We start from the raw sequence: 18,510 nt of genomic DNA on the forward strand, positions 1-18,510 counted from the left end.
CTGACATCTGGACACTTAGTCTAACCATGACCTTTGCTTCCCAGGGACAGGACTGGGATACAGAAGAGCTTCTTCAACAGGATGTGGCTGGTTTGGCTGAATATGAGAGCAGAGGTTTCCCCAGGATCTTCAGACATGAGCCTCAAGGTACTGTAAATTTTGTTTAAAGGATGAGATGAAGAAAGAGGTGGAAGACATGTAAGTGAGAAGGTGTACACACAAAATACAAACAAACAACAGGATATAATGTTAAGAGTTTGTATTTTGTCAAGTTTCATGCTAAGCATCACGGTCAGTAACTGCCATTGGAGGGGGAACACTTGGCCATCACAATACACAGGACTGTGATGTACAAAGCAACCCTGATGCAAATTTACTTAGCATCAAGGATTCCTAGAAAAAAACCTCAAAAAACAAACAAAAAGCCAAAAAAAAAACCCACCAGAAAACAAGAAAAAACTTTTCAAGGCAGCTTTGATCGGCCCTGGCACTGCGTGTGAAAGTCTAGCTCAGTTCTAAGACTGCCAGGGTAAGTGAAAGAAGAGCCTTTGTAATTTTTGTCTTACAATTATGTCACTCAGTCCTGTAGCCTTCATTCTCCCCGTGCAATTTGTAAGAGACGACAAGTCATTCAAAGCACCTCTGTTTACAGAGAGTCTCAGTAATAGAACACCACGGTCGGGCAGATTCCATGAACTGCAGACCCCGTGTTGACAGATGGGGTCTGTGACTGATTGTTTGATGGGCGCCGTGGGTGAGGCTGCAGGGGAATAGCAGGAGAAGAAGAGGGCACTGGGTTTTTTGAGCTGGGAGGTCATGTCGGTTACCAGTGAGAACAGCATTCAGTGTTTTTCTGTTGCATTGTTATCTTGGTGCTGGTGATGAAGTTTTAATTGGGAAGGGTGAGGATGATTCTCCTCCCACATGGCTCTACAGCCACTGCTGCTACCAGCAGCTCGGGGCAGGGTTTCAGGAGCTGCTCGCTTCCCACCAGGCACGAGCCAGCAGAAAGGAGAAATGAATGAGGTGAGGATCGCTGCATTTCTGAGGAGTGTCTCCTGTAGATAATGCTGATCTGATGAGCAAAGCCAAAATGATATGTCTGAAGATATAAATGCCTTGTGCAGAGTGTGTGTAGCATAGACAGCACGACACGTCCCCCTCCACACTGATAATACAGCTTAACCCAATTCAATCTCTTTCTGTGGCTTGGAAAGTTTTAGGATTCTCTGCTGGAGATATGCTGGAGGCATCCACTATCAAATTAGTGATAAATGCATTGCATTTTCATATAATAATAAAAAAAAAAAAAAGGCGAAAAGCAGCCCACTTGAAAACAAAGAAAAACTCCATAATCTATTGCCTGAAAGCCACTCAATAACAATTAGCTAATATCAGTTATCTCCTTGCTGTACAGGCTTCCTGATACTGCAAAGCATAGTTCAGGTATTGGAATGCTAGCAATTATTTATTAGGTGCCTCAAAGCATCCAGGATCCTGCTCATAGGATCGCTTGTGTTTGAGGGCTGTGAAAACAAAGAACAAGAGAAGAGTCCCCAACTAACATGCTCACAAAGTAACTACAAGGCAATTGGCAACAGATGAATACGCACAGAAGCAGAGCAGTATGCTGGGAATGATTATAGCAGAACTGTCAGCATGAAAGGCAGGGCTCATGAAATACCTTTAATCACTGGTGATTATTCTTTTTCTGGGCAATCAGCTCTTCTCCCCCCATCCCTGAAATATCTTGCAGCATGTAGCAGGATGCATGCGAAGGTGCTGTCCTCCTGCAGCACACCACCCTCTATTCTTGCCTCCATCAGGTGAGAGACAGATTTTCAAACCTGTTATGAGTCAGATGGAAGCAAGGGACAGATCCCCAGGATCCTGGCCCTGGGTTTCTCACTCTGAAGCAGAAGACAACGCTGTCATTCAGAACAGCAAGTTCCCATTCACAGTTATTTGTCATGTTAATTACTACAGACAAATTTCTCCTTCATCTCAATCGTGCAGGTCAAAGCGGAAAAGTTTAGCACTTCAGAACATCAAACTTTGCTTTCATCTGAGTGCGGGACATCATTCTGAAATTCCTTTTGATCGTGTAGAAAAATAAAAGAAAGGAAGACAATTTGAAAGTTTGCTCTTGATGGGAGTTGTAATTTTTTTGTTTAAATGAAGGTAAAAGGAGTCTCTCCAGCCATTAGCCATTGGCTGGGTATGTACCTCACCAGAGCAGGTGACCCATGAGTAAGAGCCATGAACAAATATTGACAAATATTGTGTCTTCCTTCTGTATCCATTCAGGATCCTTGTCATATCATCCCCACCTCATTAATTTCACTCCAAGCTGTTAGATCTATGTATTCTATCTATTCCTGTGTACTGTGCTGTAGGAAACACCCCTGCCTCATAGCCCAGTGCTTTCCACAGAAGGTGGCTGCACACCATGCCTGTAATTTCCTGCTCAGAGTACCTACACGCTCCCACATTAGCTGTAATCTCTGTCGTGCTCACGCCAACATTCCAGCAGTATTTGGCATTTCACGAACGCAGTATTTATCACTGAAGTTCATACAAAGTTGCAAACCCTAACGAGGCTTATCAGCTTTTACAAACCATCTCTGTCCACTGACATGCTGAGCATAATTCCCCTCGCTGTGCAGTCACTGGATGTGCAGAGGGAACGGGGAGGGGGGGTGAGCTTCAAAGCAACATTTCGTATCGCCTTAAATGAATCATGAAATCGAATGTCTGTACAGCCCCCAAGTTCCTGCAGGTGAGATGTAACCTGCAGGCTGGGCACTTACAGCAGCCTTTCAGTCAAATAAAATCTTCTCATCGTTACTGATGTGGCAATTATGGCCCGGAAAAGAGCATTGTGTGACTGTGTGAGGGGAGGGAGACTCAGAGCTCAGCCCCAGCAGTCACAGAAGGTGGCTGGGGGCACATCAGGTCAGTCAGCCTCAAATTGCCCACTGTTAAGACAGAAATCATCACAGGCACTGAATTTATTTCGGAGACATATCATAAAGTGTAATTAAATGTGCGAGTTGTAAACATTTCCCCTCTGAAATTTCAGAAGGTTCTGGTATTGTTATCAACAATATTGGTAATCTGCTTTGCTGCCAGCCCAGCCCTGTATCTAGGACTAGAGCAGGCACTAAAAAGCTTGAAAAGAGACTTGCAGTATCTGTATTTCTGTGTATCTACATGCCCCTGGGTATGTAGCACCCCACCACTACCCCTTTCCTGCTCATCAGGCACAAGTGTGACACACTGATGTGGGTGGAATTTGATTGAGAAATGAGCTACTGTTTGTATTGTCATCACAGAGCTCTCTAAAAGCATGAAGTCAGGCTGGAATAATCAGAATGTTTAAAATGAATTTCAAGACTTTTCTTTTTCTGCAGTGTTTTTTGGCTCTTCAGCCTGCATTCATGTCACTTGGTGATGGTGGGATATTCTTTTATAACAAGACCTCAAAAATGCTTATCCTCTCTTTCATTTAATTCCATGATATCAAGAGTCAGGCTGATGATTTTAATATCTTCAGGTAATTCCTTGACTATTGTGTAGTTTTGTAGTTCCATTGACTTCCATTGAGATGTTACAATACAACACCAACTGACTGTATGTCCCCTAATACTTGGAATTTATAATAAGACCAGCCAAAGTTTGTTTGTAGAGCACAGCAATGTATCCACTGCCAGAGAAACATTTGCAATGGTTGGAGAGCAGGATGGATGATTTTATAGAATTATAGAAGGGAAAATAATTAATTAATTATATTTAAAAAGTCCAGTGCTTCTGTAGTTCTGTTTGCTGATGCACAGCTGTAAATGCATTCCCTGGCTAACAAGTGCTTCAGAGACATCAGGGTGTCCATTTAAGCCATTGTTTGTACCCATAAACCATGGTAAATCATTCCATTCTGTTTTTTTTAACCCCCAGGACCCTCCTTGTTGAGATTTTTTTTACAGTGAGTGAGTTCCAAGTGCTTCTGACTTGGATCACAGAAGCAAGTTCCCCACCTGCCTCCGTAAGTGACTCATGCTCTAACCTCGGTCAGGTCACTTAGATGGTGTTGTTCTCTATTTCATAGTCTTTAAAAGGCATATTTTGATCTCCTCGCAATTCTGACATTGTAACTTTTTTCTGGCTCTAGCAACAGTCTGTATCATTTTGGATATACATTATCTTGTACAAAAATACTCACCCACATCTCATACCCTGAAAAATCACAGTAGCCAAACCTCCAAATTTAGATTGAAAAATGTAGAGTTGTGCAGACAAGAGGACATTTTTCCAAATGTGAGTCGATAGCCTTTTTCTCTGTAAATAGTTTGGTCTATCAGAAATTTGTAGAGTTTAAATTTGCAACTCAGGCTCCTGCTGGGAGCTCCTGGACAAACTGGACCACCTGGCAGGCAGAGCTGTACTCCAGTGGTGTTTTGCTCTGGGGGTGAAGATGGTTTCACTGCAGATGTCCAATAATTGGATACTGGTGCCCTTCCCCTCTCAGTACTGTCCCATCCCCTGCATCCTCTCTGCCTCTCCCCACAGCTGACTTTCACATGCTGCTGTCTCCTTGCTGCCTCACCTCCAATAACTGAGGAAGAAGTGGAAGCAATACCAGACAAAACAATTTTCCTACTGTATTTTAGCCTGGCTATGCAAATACTTGTAGCAGCTAAAAGCAGCAAGGAGATCTCTTCACTGAACCTGTAATCCTGGGCTGGAAAAAGCCCTATTCAGATGCACTCATCAGTGGATCTTTCTGCCATCCTGTTAAACCCCTCTCCCTTCCCACCTCACACCTGCCAAAGCAGGTTTACATCAAAAGTATCTAATCCAATTTTTTTTCTTTTTTTTCTTAAACTTTTTTTGAGAGACCTGTGAGGACAGAAGCAGTTAAGGAAAAAAAAAACATCCAGTTTTGCTGCATTTTGGGAGGAAATGAACTTGTGTGTTTTGAAGCATTCCCACAAGGCTCAGATTTTAGAGCACGATGAATCACTCTCTGAAGGTTCCTGTTTCTTCTCCTCTGCCTGCACAAGGTGCCCAGATGGGGGCTGTGGGCTCTGTGAGGATCCAGCCGTGCTCCTGGCAGGCAGGGCCAGCTTGCAGGGGAGCAGGGTGGCTGTGCCCTCTGTTCTCACACAGGCAGGCCCTCCTGCCTTTGGCAGGTGACTGTGCCAGCAGTGCTTGGACAGTCCCAGGGCTGTGTGATGCTGTTCCTGTCCTGCCCAAGCCAGTCTCTCCCTAGGATGTGTCAGTTCAGAGCTCTCCTGATGTGTCCAAGAGCAGTTTGCACTGCCAGGGTTGCCCACTTGGCCATGACTTCAAATACCCTCAGTCTGTCTGTGGAAGACCACATGGATATAAAAGACTATCCCCCTTTATAAAGGTTAAATGTAGCTAATTCATGGCAATTATATGTCATTCTAATTTACCAAAGTGTCTGCATCCTGAGCTACCACCTTCCTGATCCTCACCAGATCCTCTGCCAACAGGACAGTGGTGGCATCAGAGGGCACGTGATATTTTCTGGGACTTGGGCATCCATGGCTCATTATGAGGAACAGAATATGGAGTTGAAGGTCCTTTACTGAGAAGCCCCTGGCTCTGGATCCATAAATAAATCACCCTTTATGAAACTTGCTCACATCTGTGCTGTCTCAAGCACGGGCAGAGGGAAGCTGTCAGCCTGGGCACAGAGCTTCACTGGCACAGAAGGAATAGTCTGGAAGGAAGAGAATGACACATATCATGCCTTTACTTTGTGCAGCAATCTCGATATTTTGTATGTACTTATTGCTCTGAGTTTGTCTCCCTTTCCCACCTGTACTTACACTGTCTTTTTTCTGAGGCTTGTTATTATTTCTATTGAGCAATCTTCAGCCGAACTGGGAGAGCTCACAGTGACTCACTTACTTGAACATTATTGCCTAGTTCTTTACACAAGACAGATTGGATATGAATGAGATCTCTTGTCCTCATGAGCATTATATTTATTTCACAAGACATTTTCTTCAGAACTCTCCCTGCAATAAATTATGTGGTATATTTATTTTTTTCTTCTACCATGCTATAGCTCTGTCCCTTTTTTTGTTGTTTCTCATTTTTTTAGACACTTCTTCTTCTATGATCTGCTGTTGTTGTTTTCTGATTTTTTTTCTTCTCACAATCTCTTAGCTGTATCCTTGGAATTTTTTCCCTTGTGCATTTTTTAGCACAGTACATGTATTCAATGTACTCAAAATGAGAGCTTGAGATAAGTATTTAAAGTAACAAAATGATTTCCCTCTCTTATCTTTCAGATATTGTGTAATGACTGGGGAAAAAAGGAAAGAAAAAAAAAAATAAAAGCAGGTGAAATGTTTTAAATGAAGTATAAAACTGTAAGGAATGCAACCGTAATGTATCATTTTCTGATTTCATAATGTCAGCTAAGTGAAAGATTTTGTAGGTGCTTTACTTCTAAAGAAACACTTAGTTGGATTTTAGCAGCTGCTTTTGGGAAGAGCCTAAAAATGCTGAAAGCCCTGTGTAATCAAAGTAAAAGTGAGTATATTTAGGGTGGATGAAATGGGACTTAAAGGCAGCACATGACCATGGTATTTATAAGAGTCCCATCTTAGGTCTCTGTGTCATTGTCAGTGTACATCACTATGCTCCCTTGCTTCCCAGCTCTCCTGCCTGATCTGTCAACCCCTCTCAACCTTTTTATTCCCACATTGCTTGGTGGAGGTGTAGTAGAAATCTGAATTTTGTCCAGTTGTGGCCTTTCTGAGGGTCTGTGCTGGAGGGAAGTATGGTTTGAACTAAAATTGTAATGCAAATAACCCAAAGGGTGGTTTTGAAATCCAAGTAAAAGCTGGAACTTCAATATTGCTGAACAAGGTTCAGCTAGTATGGATGAGTGTTTCACTTCAAGACTAATGTCTTATGTCTAAAACTAGAATTAAACTTCTTTACCTGGAATGCAGCACCACCCTAGGGCATGTCATTTGTGGCAGTGGTGGGATTTCTCTCCTTGGTGACTTTCAGGGATCACCTACACAAAAAACATCCCCGGTCTGGTCTGGTGTTGATGTTAATGAAGCTCCAAGAAGAAGGAGGCTGGCCTAGAAACCTCCAGAGGTCCTTTTCAAATGTTTTTTCTATGAACTTACAGTTCTGGTAAGTGTGTTACAGTAAAATAACCAGATGGACTTTTTTTGGAAGTATAGAACAGATACCCTGAGGGCAGAAAACAGTATGAGGAGAAGACGCCATGGGTGGGGGTGGGGAGATATTTCCATTTATGAGTTATAGAATCAGGACTCCTACAAGGAGTTGAGAAATTTGTCTTGATCTGGAGATGAGAAAAACAAACACTTCTTATCTCTTTACAGTAAGGCTGCCTGGCTTGTGGTCCTCACCCTGTCTCAAGAAGGGTAGCCAGTGTTCCAAATGTTGGGGTCAGGCTGGTTCCTGCTCTATTTCATCAGTCTGATGTACATCTCTTTCCAGAAGGGATTAAATGTGTCTTGTCTCCTGTGGTTATATTAAAGGGCAGAGAGGAGGCAAGGAGCCTTTTACTTCTGGGAATGTTCTGCCTGGGGTAGGGGGAGGAAACAGCAGCCAAGCCTCACTGCTGTCCCCGAGGCTAATGCAGGAGAACTCTGTGGTGAGACCTGAGCCTTGGTTCCCCTGTGCTCAGGGCCACACTGGCAGGAGAGGGGTGCAGGAATAGTGTTGGGAAGGGTGAGATTGACTGTGTGTCCAGCACCCCCACCATGGGGGTGGTTTGCAGCCAGGGTTGCTGAGCTAAGGACACCCCACTCTGAGATGTGTTGTGCAAATTCTTAATTTCACCCCTGGGACAAGCCAGTAGCTTTTTCTCCCTTTTCTGTACACATTCCTCTAACTAGATCAGCCAAAACCTTCTGCTGTCACTAAAACTGATGGGTTTTCTTGTGTAAAACGAGATTTTTGTACTCATCAAGGCCAGGTCTGGCTGCTCTGCCAGTAGATGTCCCTGCATGTCTGGCTGTGGTGGATGTGCTGTCTTTTCCTGGGAAAAGTGACTTCCAACACACTGAACTTCACATCATTCCCGCTGAGTATTTTTCATATGAATTTTAATTTTTTTCCCCTCTCATTTGGGCTTCTGGTGTAAAGTTTAATCAATCTCTACGAATATAAAAGCTGAACTTAAAAGGAAAGATCATTATTTTATGGCAAAGCCGCCTTTTCACAATCTTTAAATATTTTTGTGTTTATTTCTAAAACAGAGTACTGACACCAGACAAAGTCCCTGAACCTCTTTGCCCTGCTCCATCCTTCACTCCTGTTCTGCGTCATGCATTCAAATAACTTTCACATTTTTTCACTTCCTTGGATTGCAGCATTTTCTTGAAGCAGATATTGCTTTGGTGCACTGAATTGAACAAAACAAAATGAAACCAAATCGTGCTCAGCACCAGGTACTCAGTGCTTGGTAGGAGTCACTTGGCAATTTTACAGATGCTGAGAATCTCAACCTTCAGCCCATAAGGTGTTTCCTGTAATATGAGAATTTATCAGCTGGCTTTCAGAGCCACGTAGGTGAGTTTTAAGTGTTTTCAGCAGTGCTCTGTGCTCTGTATTATAATCCTGCAATTACATATTTGCATGCCTGCTAAATTAGCACTAGAAAGTTATCTTCAAAAGTGCAAAGCCTTTCACTGCTACTCTTCCTGGGAATACAGGGATGATAATTGTTACGGAGGAAAATTACCTTTACACGGTATTGATTTTGTGCCCTGCTGCCTGTCATCATTCCTGGGTAGATTTTTCCAGGCTCAGGACAGGGAGCAGCTGTGCTGGGAGCCCGTGCTGGTGGCTGTGGAAGGACAGGGCAGCACTGGCAGCTGCGGCATCGCTGCCACCCCCTTGACTCGTGGGGGGCACAAGTGACCCACCCCAGCAGCCTTTCATTCCAGCTTTGAAGCAGGGGTAGCTTCAAAAAGCTGGGAGCCACAGCCTTGGAGTGGGGAAATGGCTCAATAAATTGGTGTAATATAAGTATTTATTGATTTAAGAGCAGTCTTTTCTTTTGCCTTGCTTTTGTCTTCTAAGGGAACTTTCTTTTAAATTTATGTCCCACATTGTCACATCAGGAGGAAAATACATGAGAAATGTTTTGTTATTTCAAATTTATCACGTATTACGTCAGCTGGCATTGTGGACTCACAATATGTAATGCTTCATAAATTATGAAAAATAAATGTTTTATGGGCTTACTACGCACTCTGTTTGAAAACCGTTGAGCTGGGGAGACTCGGTGACCCCCGTACAAATTAATGTGCACATGATTTTCATTATTGCAGCTCAGATAGGAAGTTGGAACATCTTTATATATTTATTTAAAGGAAAATGAGGACAGAAGTTGCTTGAATACAGTTAGACTTTCTGGCAAGAAGCAGGTATCATTTAACCCAGCTCATAACCTATTGCTTCCCTCACAGTCATTGTTATTCCAGGCCAAAGCTTAAACTCAAAATCAGAGCTGTGAGGACTTAGCATGAGCTTCCAGAGGTCAAATCCTGCAGCCTTTAGCCAGGCAAACTAAACCTCCGAGTTGGTAGGATTTTGTCTACGCAAGGACTGCGGCGTTTGCAGAACACGAGTCAAGCACAAGTCAGGCTCCTGCAGAAGGGAAGGCAGTGAAGGATATTCCTGCCCATCTTTCCAGCCCTGCTTCCCCTGAGCGTGATGGAGAGCGACAATCAAACAAGAGCCGCCCATCTCAGCTGTCAAGGGCCTCACCAGGAACAAAAAGCTCGGTCTCAGGGTACCAAGGATCTCAACCTCATCCAGCACAGCATCCTTCGGTGTGGAGCTGCAGGAATCTACGGGAAGTGCACACACGGGGAACTGTGTCATCCCGTTTTCCGAGGAGCAGAAGTTCATTCCAACATGTGTTGCATGGGAGGCGCGTCCTTGGGGGGAAAGGGCATGGTGACAGGAGGTACCGGGAACGGTCAAGCACTCACAGCTATTTTTTTTATCCCCCTCGCACCCAAATATTTCTGTGCCTTGCAGAGGTCAGGTGTTGAAGCTCTCCCCTGGATGGTTTTTATATCGCACAGATCCACCACTGTGTTTCTAATAAAGCCATCAGGAGCGCAACCGGGAGCTCCCTGCATGATCTTAAGCAATATAAGTCACTGCTTCAGAGGACTCTCTTAACTTGGGGCTGGATACACTCAAAAATCTTCCAAGTTATTCTCTCCTAATTCAAGTCAGCTGAGGCATCAAAATGCTGGGCAGATGGACAAGATCCCTTGGCTGCAGCAAGCCCATTTTCTGCTGCTACTCTTGTTGCAGTCAAAAATTAGAGACTTTTATTGTAAGTGTTTTCTATTTAATCAGTGATATTTTGAGAATTTAACATTTACATAAGCATACTAAAGGAGATTCCTGTGTGCTTTCTAGTGTAAAAGACTGTGCTCTAAGCATCCTTACTTGCCCTAGACCGGATCTTAAAATCGTAGTTTTTCTTCACTCCTTTACTTTTCTTTCTCTTCATATGGCTACTAAGAATTACTGGATTTATAGACAGTGCTTAAGGACAGTCACTACTGCATTCGCTTGGTCGAGAAAGTGATAGGATTTTCTTGTCAGCTGTATTTTCTTTGGCTTATTAACTTCAATTGTTCTTCACATTAAGGAGAGGCAAGAGAACAGATAAGTAAGGAAAGTGCGACCCAAGTTCGTACTTTCTTTTTTATTTTTGCTGTGACTTAAATAGTTGAGAAGAGCTCCTGCCTCTGCCTCTCTCCTCCAGTGGATGGCAGTTGAGTACCACGGAACGGAGCAGAGCTGATTGCACCTCGTTGTAACTCTCTCAAGGAGGCAACCGCTGATTGGAATTAGCTGTTCTTTGCCTGGTGAAATAGCACTCAGAAATACCTGAAGAATTAGAAAAGGAAGAAATGGAAAGCGTTTTCAATTTAAACTGCTTTGTTACTAGAGCAGGAGCAGATCTAAAAGTTTCCTTCAGCAGCTGAGGGGGGAAAAAAGAGTCCTATATCGATATACACAAATTTCAAGTGTTTCCTTTTTATATGTTAATATTAATTTTCAGTATATGGATGCTAATGAAAAAAAGTTCCTGATTTTCATTTTGCTTCCTGACCTCCACAGTCTTTAGGTTTTAGAACTATATGCATAATTTCAGCATGAATAATAAATTTTAAAGGCAAATTTCCCTTTCTTGAAGTCTCAGCTGCACCAGGAAGAATAGGACAACTCCCAGGGACTGGGATTGTGATGTGAATATAGTCATCATTGAAACTGCAACTAGTTTGGAAATGTTCCCCTAAAAGAAAAGTTTAAAACAAACATTCCAATCAGAAACAGAAACCATGTTCCTCTTAAAAACAGGTCTCCTTCAACTCCTCCAGTTTATAGCACATACCCTTGGGCTATTACAGTCTAGAAAAATCTGAAATAAAACCACACTGTTTTCTGGGTCTGATCATGCATCACTCCCTCTAAAAGAAGTTTTAGGGCCTCCTGAGAAATACAAGGTTTAGGCCTTCCTGACACATGTTGCTTCTTTTTAAAGAAAACAGCCTAGTGCATCTTTATGGCAAATGAATAATGTTAGTTTTTCTTTATAAGGAATCACAGATGGATTGAAACAGAAAGCTTTAATAAAATATTTGCAATTCCAGCTGTATATAAATAATATTATGGTCAGTATCCTTGTTGTTTTTAACAGAAGTTATTTACTTTTCAAATTTTATTTGCTCCTACATGTAGTCTCATGCTGTTGTAGTATAAGATCAGACACAAATAACTGTTTACACTAAAAATTAAGTTTCTGTAAGTAACTATTTAAAAATGTTTCCTTTTATGTTTACTGCTGAAGGATCTCGAGCACTCCTGCCAGAAAGGGAAGTATTTATTATCTCTCTTTTACAGATGAGGAAACTGAGACACTGTGAAATTAAAAGCTTTGGGAAATTAGTGCACAGTAAATTACGGTGTGAATTTACTGTGTACCAACCACCCCGCACGAACTCATCATGTGGACTAGCAAAGAAAAAGGATTAAACTCCCTTAAATTATCTCACATTTGCCATGGACAGACAGTTGCCATGGATCAGCTGACATGCAGCACCTTCTCAACCCACAGCGAATCCCCACGTTGGTGAGGAACTGTTCACAGGGGCTCTGCTGCTCGTCTGCTCCAACTTAAGGCAAAAGTTTATTTGTCACTAATTTCCCCAGCTGTTTTACCTAAAAACCACAGAAGGAAATCTCTGGCAGGACTCAAAGACAGACTCAAGTATCCTTGCAGCCGTGAAAGCAGAAGTTTTAAGTTAAAAGCAAAATATTGGGGGGAGATAAACTTTGTCTTTTTGAAGGGCGGAGCATCTGTAGGATGTGTCCAGGCAGTGTCTGGGTTAAACTGGTGAATTAGAGTGGTAAAATCAGAAGATGAGTCCTGGAATTTGAGAATCACCCTCATATCTCAGGGGTTTGGGGCATTAAAGTTGCTTCCAGCATCATGGCAGCACCTTACAGCCCAGTATGGAACTCCACATGAAGGAATCTGCCTGTCCTGGGAATTCCATGAGCCACCTCTTCCCACTCCATGCCTGTGCTGGGTCCGTGGCTGAGTGTTCAGGGCTCCCTGCAAGATCCCTTCACCTCACAGTGCCACTTGTGAGCACCAGAGCCACTGGCTGACCACTGCAGCCTGGTCAGTGTCCACGGGTCCCACAGTGGCCCTGGGCTCGGAGGCCACCGGCGAGGATCCAGGGGTGACCTCCTTGCCCCACAGCGGGCTGAGCAGCTGATGATGTTGAAACGACTTTGGCAGCAGCTCTCTCCATTGTGTCTGATCCAAGCTGGAGAGATGAGCACGTAGGGAGCTGGGACAAAGGTTGGCTGGTGGGAAGAGAATTACTGACAAGTTCATTCCACTAATAAACAAAGATATAAATAATGGTGCTATAAAAAAAAAGCAGGATTCTCTGGAGAAAAATGTAGAGAGACCTAGTAAGGAGGAGAGATGTTTAGACAACAGTTTTACATTATACTGCTTGGTAAAAAATGTTCTATTTTAGCTCCAAGCTTGAGTCTAGTTAGAGCTGCACCAGTGCTTAGGAAACAACATGTATTTTAATGCTCTGTGAACAGGAATAACTGATAACTAGTACATTTAAATGTGAAAAGCAGAACTTTTCTCTGAGTGAGACTTTATTTTTTTTGTTGTTGTTGTTATGGATTTTGTCTTCATAGTTTACATTGCAGCTATAGCATTCTACTGGCAGTCATTTATCTAATAACTTCTATCTTTCAGGCTGTGGAAAATGCAGGATAACACACAGAGAGAAAAAGTGGTGGTAAGTTCCTTTACATTTCTATTTCAGGGCTGAAATTCTGAGCATAAATATACAGAAATTAGCACCTTTGTAACATCCCATCACTTATATCCAAAGTGTTACAATACAAAAATAATAGGATCAGGGCACTGTTTCAATCCCTCTCACCCCAAAGGAAGTCTAAATACAGGTGAATTTACTTTTGGCATAACAGAAATTAAGACAAAAGGGTATGTCTGAGAAAATATGTATTTTTTCCCTGTGAAGCTTACTCTTAGAGAATGCCTGTTTGTGCTAGAGAAATGGCTTGTGTGGGATATGACAGTGACCTTTTATAGAGGCCAGTCAGACTCACTGGGCTGTACTGTTGTAAAGGAAAACTCTATATAATATATACTATATATAATATATATATAAATATATATTTTATATATATAATATAAAACTTTATATAATTAACCTGTGGAATGCCCTTCCACAAGATTCTCTTGAAGTGTTGTCACTAATACTGTCTGTTTTCATAATTCAGGGCATCATCTGAAGCAATCTGCTGTTTCCCTTCATGAGATGCCTCCTCTGAATGGATCAGGAGGTCATGGTGACTCTGGTCACTGCTAGGGCTGGATGGATTTGAAGGGAAAGTCTGTGGCTGTTTCCAGAAATGAGCAAGAGGTGCAGCAAGAGCCCTGTGACAAGGACAGTCCAGGCTGCTGTGTGGATGAGAGGGAAGGTGTTACACCCCCCAGGGAGGCTGGCAAAGGAGAAGGGTGGGTCATGGCAGGGGCTGCCCATGTTCAGCTCTCAAAACACTTGAAGTTACTCACTGAGATGGTGGGAAAGGAGGAGACCCTGGTGCCTCAATGAGTGTATGGCTGATTTGCAAAGTAGAAAAAGGGAAGGTCTAAGAAGGTCCCATGGCTGGGTCTGAGAGATAGTCTTGGGCCTGGAGGCACTTGGTGTTCAGCACAGCTCTGCTTCTGGAGTGTATGGGAGGCAGAAGTGCCTCCATTCTGCTGAAACACCTCAGGGGTTCAGGCACAAAACCTTTGAGGGCACTGGAGTGTGTCTGAGGGTTGGTGAGTGCACATGGGGTGGGAGGAAGGACTGTCAGACCCTGTCTGTTGAACACATTTTTCTAAAGATTTATCCGCGAGGAGGGAGAAGTGGAAACAAGGATGTGGGAGTGAAGGATCTTCAGAGAGATGGTCCCTGGTTTGAGGACAATGATATTTGGAGAGCAGCTGAATTCCTGTTGTCTGGTGCTCTGACATATTGCTACACCATCCAAAAACACTTGTTCTCAGAACCTGCCATACAGAAATCATGGGAAATATTTGAACTTTAGATGACTCCAGACTTCAGTTGCAGTTTAGTAGGATTTTAAGGCTGGCACTTTATATATATATATGACATATATAAATACACACACACATGCAATATATATGTGTGTGTGTGTGTGTGTGTATTTATATATATACCTTAAGTTGTTTTGATTTTGTCAAATAAATTCAGTAGCTCTTGTTTAAGGTAGAACTGGTGGAGAGAGTCTCATGCAGGAAGAGATTTGATGGAACCGTGTTAAGCATCAGGGAATTAGCATCAGAGGTTCTTCAAATGCTTCATTCAAGGCCAGCTTGTAGTTAACCCGAATATTTGATTTGAAGTCATGCTGGTTTCACATGTCAAGCTACCCTGGCACTGTGTGAAAGTGGTGGGAGGAGAGCCTGGATGGGAGGAATGAGCAAGTAGGGAAGGATTTGGTTATCAAAGCAGAGGACTTAGATTCAATAGTAATTGACAGAAGGGGATTACTTCTGCTGGTGGTTCAGAGAAGGGCTCTATCCCAATACATGAGGCCACCCCTCAGACAAACAGAAGGACCTCCATGTGCATTGCCAGCTTCATCCAGGGACAAGGAGACGGTGCAAGGACTTTGCTGCCAGCCCAGGGAAATGGCGGGTTTGCTAAAGCCCAGCTCTCAAGAATATTAATAAAAATAAATTGTTTTACCCTTTCTGGTCCTGCTTATAGCAGGCTGCTAATAATGCCTTATGAGGCTGCTGCACAGTTCAATCAATAATTTGATTTTTCTGCCCTAGAGCTGCCACAAGCACGAACCCCACGCTGAAGTGGCTGAGTGAGGATCTGGCTGTAGAGACAGAATGAGGCAGCAAAGGGGGACTGTGGCATGTGGCACCTTGTGACTTCCAGGAAACTTAGGGATGGACCATTCCTGCTGAGCCCCGTCCACCAAGGCCACTGCCACATCCCACGGGTGCTCCTTGATGCTGGTGCTGGTTATTTATATATTTCTGTGTCGCCTATGGAAACATTCGGGTTTGACAAAGGGAAAAAGCAATTTGGCGTCCTTTGACTGAGGAAGGTTGATTTTCATTCGAGACAGAATGGCTCATTTTTACCTTTTTAGCTCCTGGAAGAGTAAAAAGTGAGAGGTCAAACCTGCATCACCATGACAACCCCTGCAGTGAGGGTTTTTGAGCAGATGAAGGGGAGTGATAATGGAGCTGAAGTTTCTGCCCGTTCATAGTCACTGGGCTTTTTGTTTTGTTTTCCTTGTTTCTTTCCTTTAGGCCCTGTAAGGTGTGGCCCCATGGATTTTTCAGGGTTTGGAAGATAACACTGGCCAGTTTAAACACATGCTCTGTTTGAGATCAGTCCTTGGTGCTGCAGTGCCTGGACAGACGTGGAGTGTATATAAACCATATAAAAACAGGGATTGTAAGAGATAGTCATGGAAGATCAAACATCCCCTCAAATGCATTCCCTACACTCCTGTAGGTGCAGCACGCCAACAAGTGCAGTGGTATTACCCAGTTTGCATCAAAGAGAACTGTCATCTCTGCCTTTTCTGACAGCACCTTTGGAGTCCAAAAATAAGCTCAATAAAAGAGCAATTCTCTGAGGAGAGGAGGCATTGTAGAAAAGAAGGAATTCCAAATAGGGTGGAGGTCTAAGGAGATAAACTCGGGAGGGGCTGCAGGTGGAAACTCATTTGAGTTGCTGAGCTCCTGCCCCCATTTTCTAGACCTGCACAAGGGGGAATGTGTAGGAATGTGTAGGAACAGATTGCAGATAGCTGAGGTCACAGCTATGGAGCAAAACCAAGACAAATTGAAGTCCCACAAACAATACCCTAGATTCCTTTTACCTAAAAACTGAGTCTTCTCCAGGGAAAAGCAAGCAAAAGAACAGATTACTCATTTTTGAACACCCTTGGTTGTTTTAGGTACCTACTAAATCTGGTGTTTTCCTAAAGGGGGAAGACCTCTCAGACTGGAATATGCCTCATTTGACATGCAAACACAGCACCTATGAAGGGTCATCCTCAAACCCCAACTAGAGGTTCCAGATATTTGAATATTACGCCTCTTCAAAAGTTATGAATCATCCTTTCTTTACCTTCTTGTTGTCATTGCAACAAAAAATGAAACAGAATAAGAAATACTAGTTCAGGTATTAGAGTGTCAGAAAAGTTAATTTTGTGGGAAGATTTCCCCAGAGTCAGATTTCAGTGGGGGTCTGTACAGCCATCAGATAGTTACATGGAGAAGAGGAATAGTCAGGGTTAACACTAAAAAAGTTTTGAATGGCTATAAAACCTCGAGTTGAAGCAATTCTCTGTGCCCAAAGGATTAGGTTAAAGCTTTTGCAGTGCAGTGGAGATGAATTATTCCATTTTTGCCTAGTGAGTGGTTTCTCATATCTTCTTCCAAAGTGGTGGACGTGTCCCTTATGTCAGGATGGAGTTACACAGCCCACCACCCAGAAAGGCAAACTGCAAAGAAAGAGCACAGACACAGTGCCTCTACCACCAGATTTGAAACAATAGCTGCATCAACCCAGCAAGAAAGCAGAGCTGGGCTGTTGGGATCAGCCTGCAGATAAATCAAAGTGAATCTGAGTGATAGTGATGTGATGTTGCAATAATAATTCACTCCTCATGCTGATTTAGAAGAGGAAGCCAATTCAGAGCTTCAGAAGCACCAGGGCCAGCACGGAGCCCTGTGGGACAGAATGAAAGAGAATAGACAGTTCATATGGAAACAAAGTGGAGGTTATCAATTGCATAAAATACACACCTGGCAGAAGACAGATGAGAGAATTTCTGGAAATGCTTTGGATTATAATCTGTCCTTCAGACAACTGATTTATGAAAAGCTGGATTCTTGTGTTTTATTCAACCAATCTGAAAAAAATATATTAAATATGAATCCTCTCTCTGTATGTGAGAGGATTGCAGCAATAGTAATTTAAACAGGATGTTAGAGTATGACAGAAAATACAATTTTATCTTTACAGTGATGAGCCAGAGACCTCAATTTTCCTCTTCCTGTGATGTGACTCTCTTGAGTCAGACTTGAACTTTAGGTATGGTCTGAGAGGGGGCTGGATCACCTGTCTGCTGGTGCATCTCAGGACAAACCTTTTTGGGAGCTCAGTCTTTGAGGACAAAATAAAATATGCCAATCATACTGGCATCACACCATTTGGAGGCTTTAATTACATTTATTTGATTTTTATTCCTTGCTGCAACTCTACTCATCTGTTTCCAGGCACAGTGGAGTCAAGGCAACCTGATGTTGTTTTCAATTTACCAACATCTCTTTGGAAAACAGACCCATCTCACTGTAGAAATGTTCTGAAAACAAATTGAAACAGTTCCTCCTACCGCCAACAATAGAAATCAAGTGCCAGAGCTTTATTTTACACTTTCCTTGGATAATACTGGGACATAAATGATACCTGGTAATTGTATGTTCATTGGCATTGTATTTTTAACATTTCAGGTGATTAAGGTGGAGTCACAGACCTTTAATTTTTAATTTGGAGAAAAAGCTTTCCCATGACAATGGAGTGCATAGTTTCAAGATGAAATTCAGCCTAGGAAAGACCCGTGGACTGGCACAGAAAGTGTGAAATACCACATGAGCTCTGCTAATAAGTCAGTACAGCTGTAAGAAGTCAATGCAGTATCAGCTGATACCTGGGAGAAGAAAACCACAAACCCGTTTCTCTCTGCAGAGCATTTCCAGCACACCTTAAGCCTGTGAACGACGCTGGCATGGTGAGCAAATATTGCTGTCTGTGGGTTAAAGTTCAAATGCATCACTTGAGCAGA

At 42.8% G+C, this 18,510-nt stretch overlaps 1 long non-coding RNA gene across 1 annotated transcript; it reads left to right on the forward strand.

Annotated features, from left to right (window-relative positions):
- The first annotated feature begins 8,462 nt into the window (after positions 1–8,462).
- On the forward strand, positions 8,463–18,199 carry LOC110474474 (uncharacterized). The gene is made up of 3 exons (XR_002466076.1): positions 8,463–8,595; positions 13,349–13,391; positions 18,179–18,199. It is a non-coding gene; the product is annotated as an uncharacterized LOC110474474 (long non-coding RNA).
- The last annotated feature ends 311 nt before the right edge of the window (positions 18,200–18,510 follow it).

This window comes from Lonchura striata, chromosome 11, assembly GCF_046129695.1.
Source record: "Lonchura striata isolate bLonStr1 chromosome 11, bLonStr1.mat, whole genome shotgun sequence".
In the NCBI taxonomy this organism is placed as follows: Eukaryota; Metazoa; Chordata; class Aves; order Passeriformes; family Estrildidae; genus Lonchura; species Lonchura striata.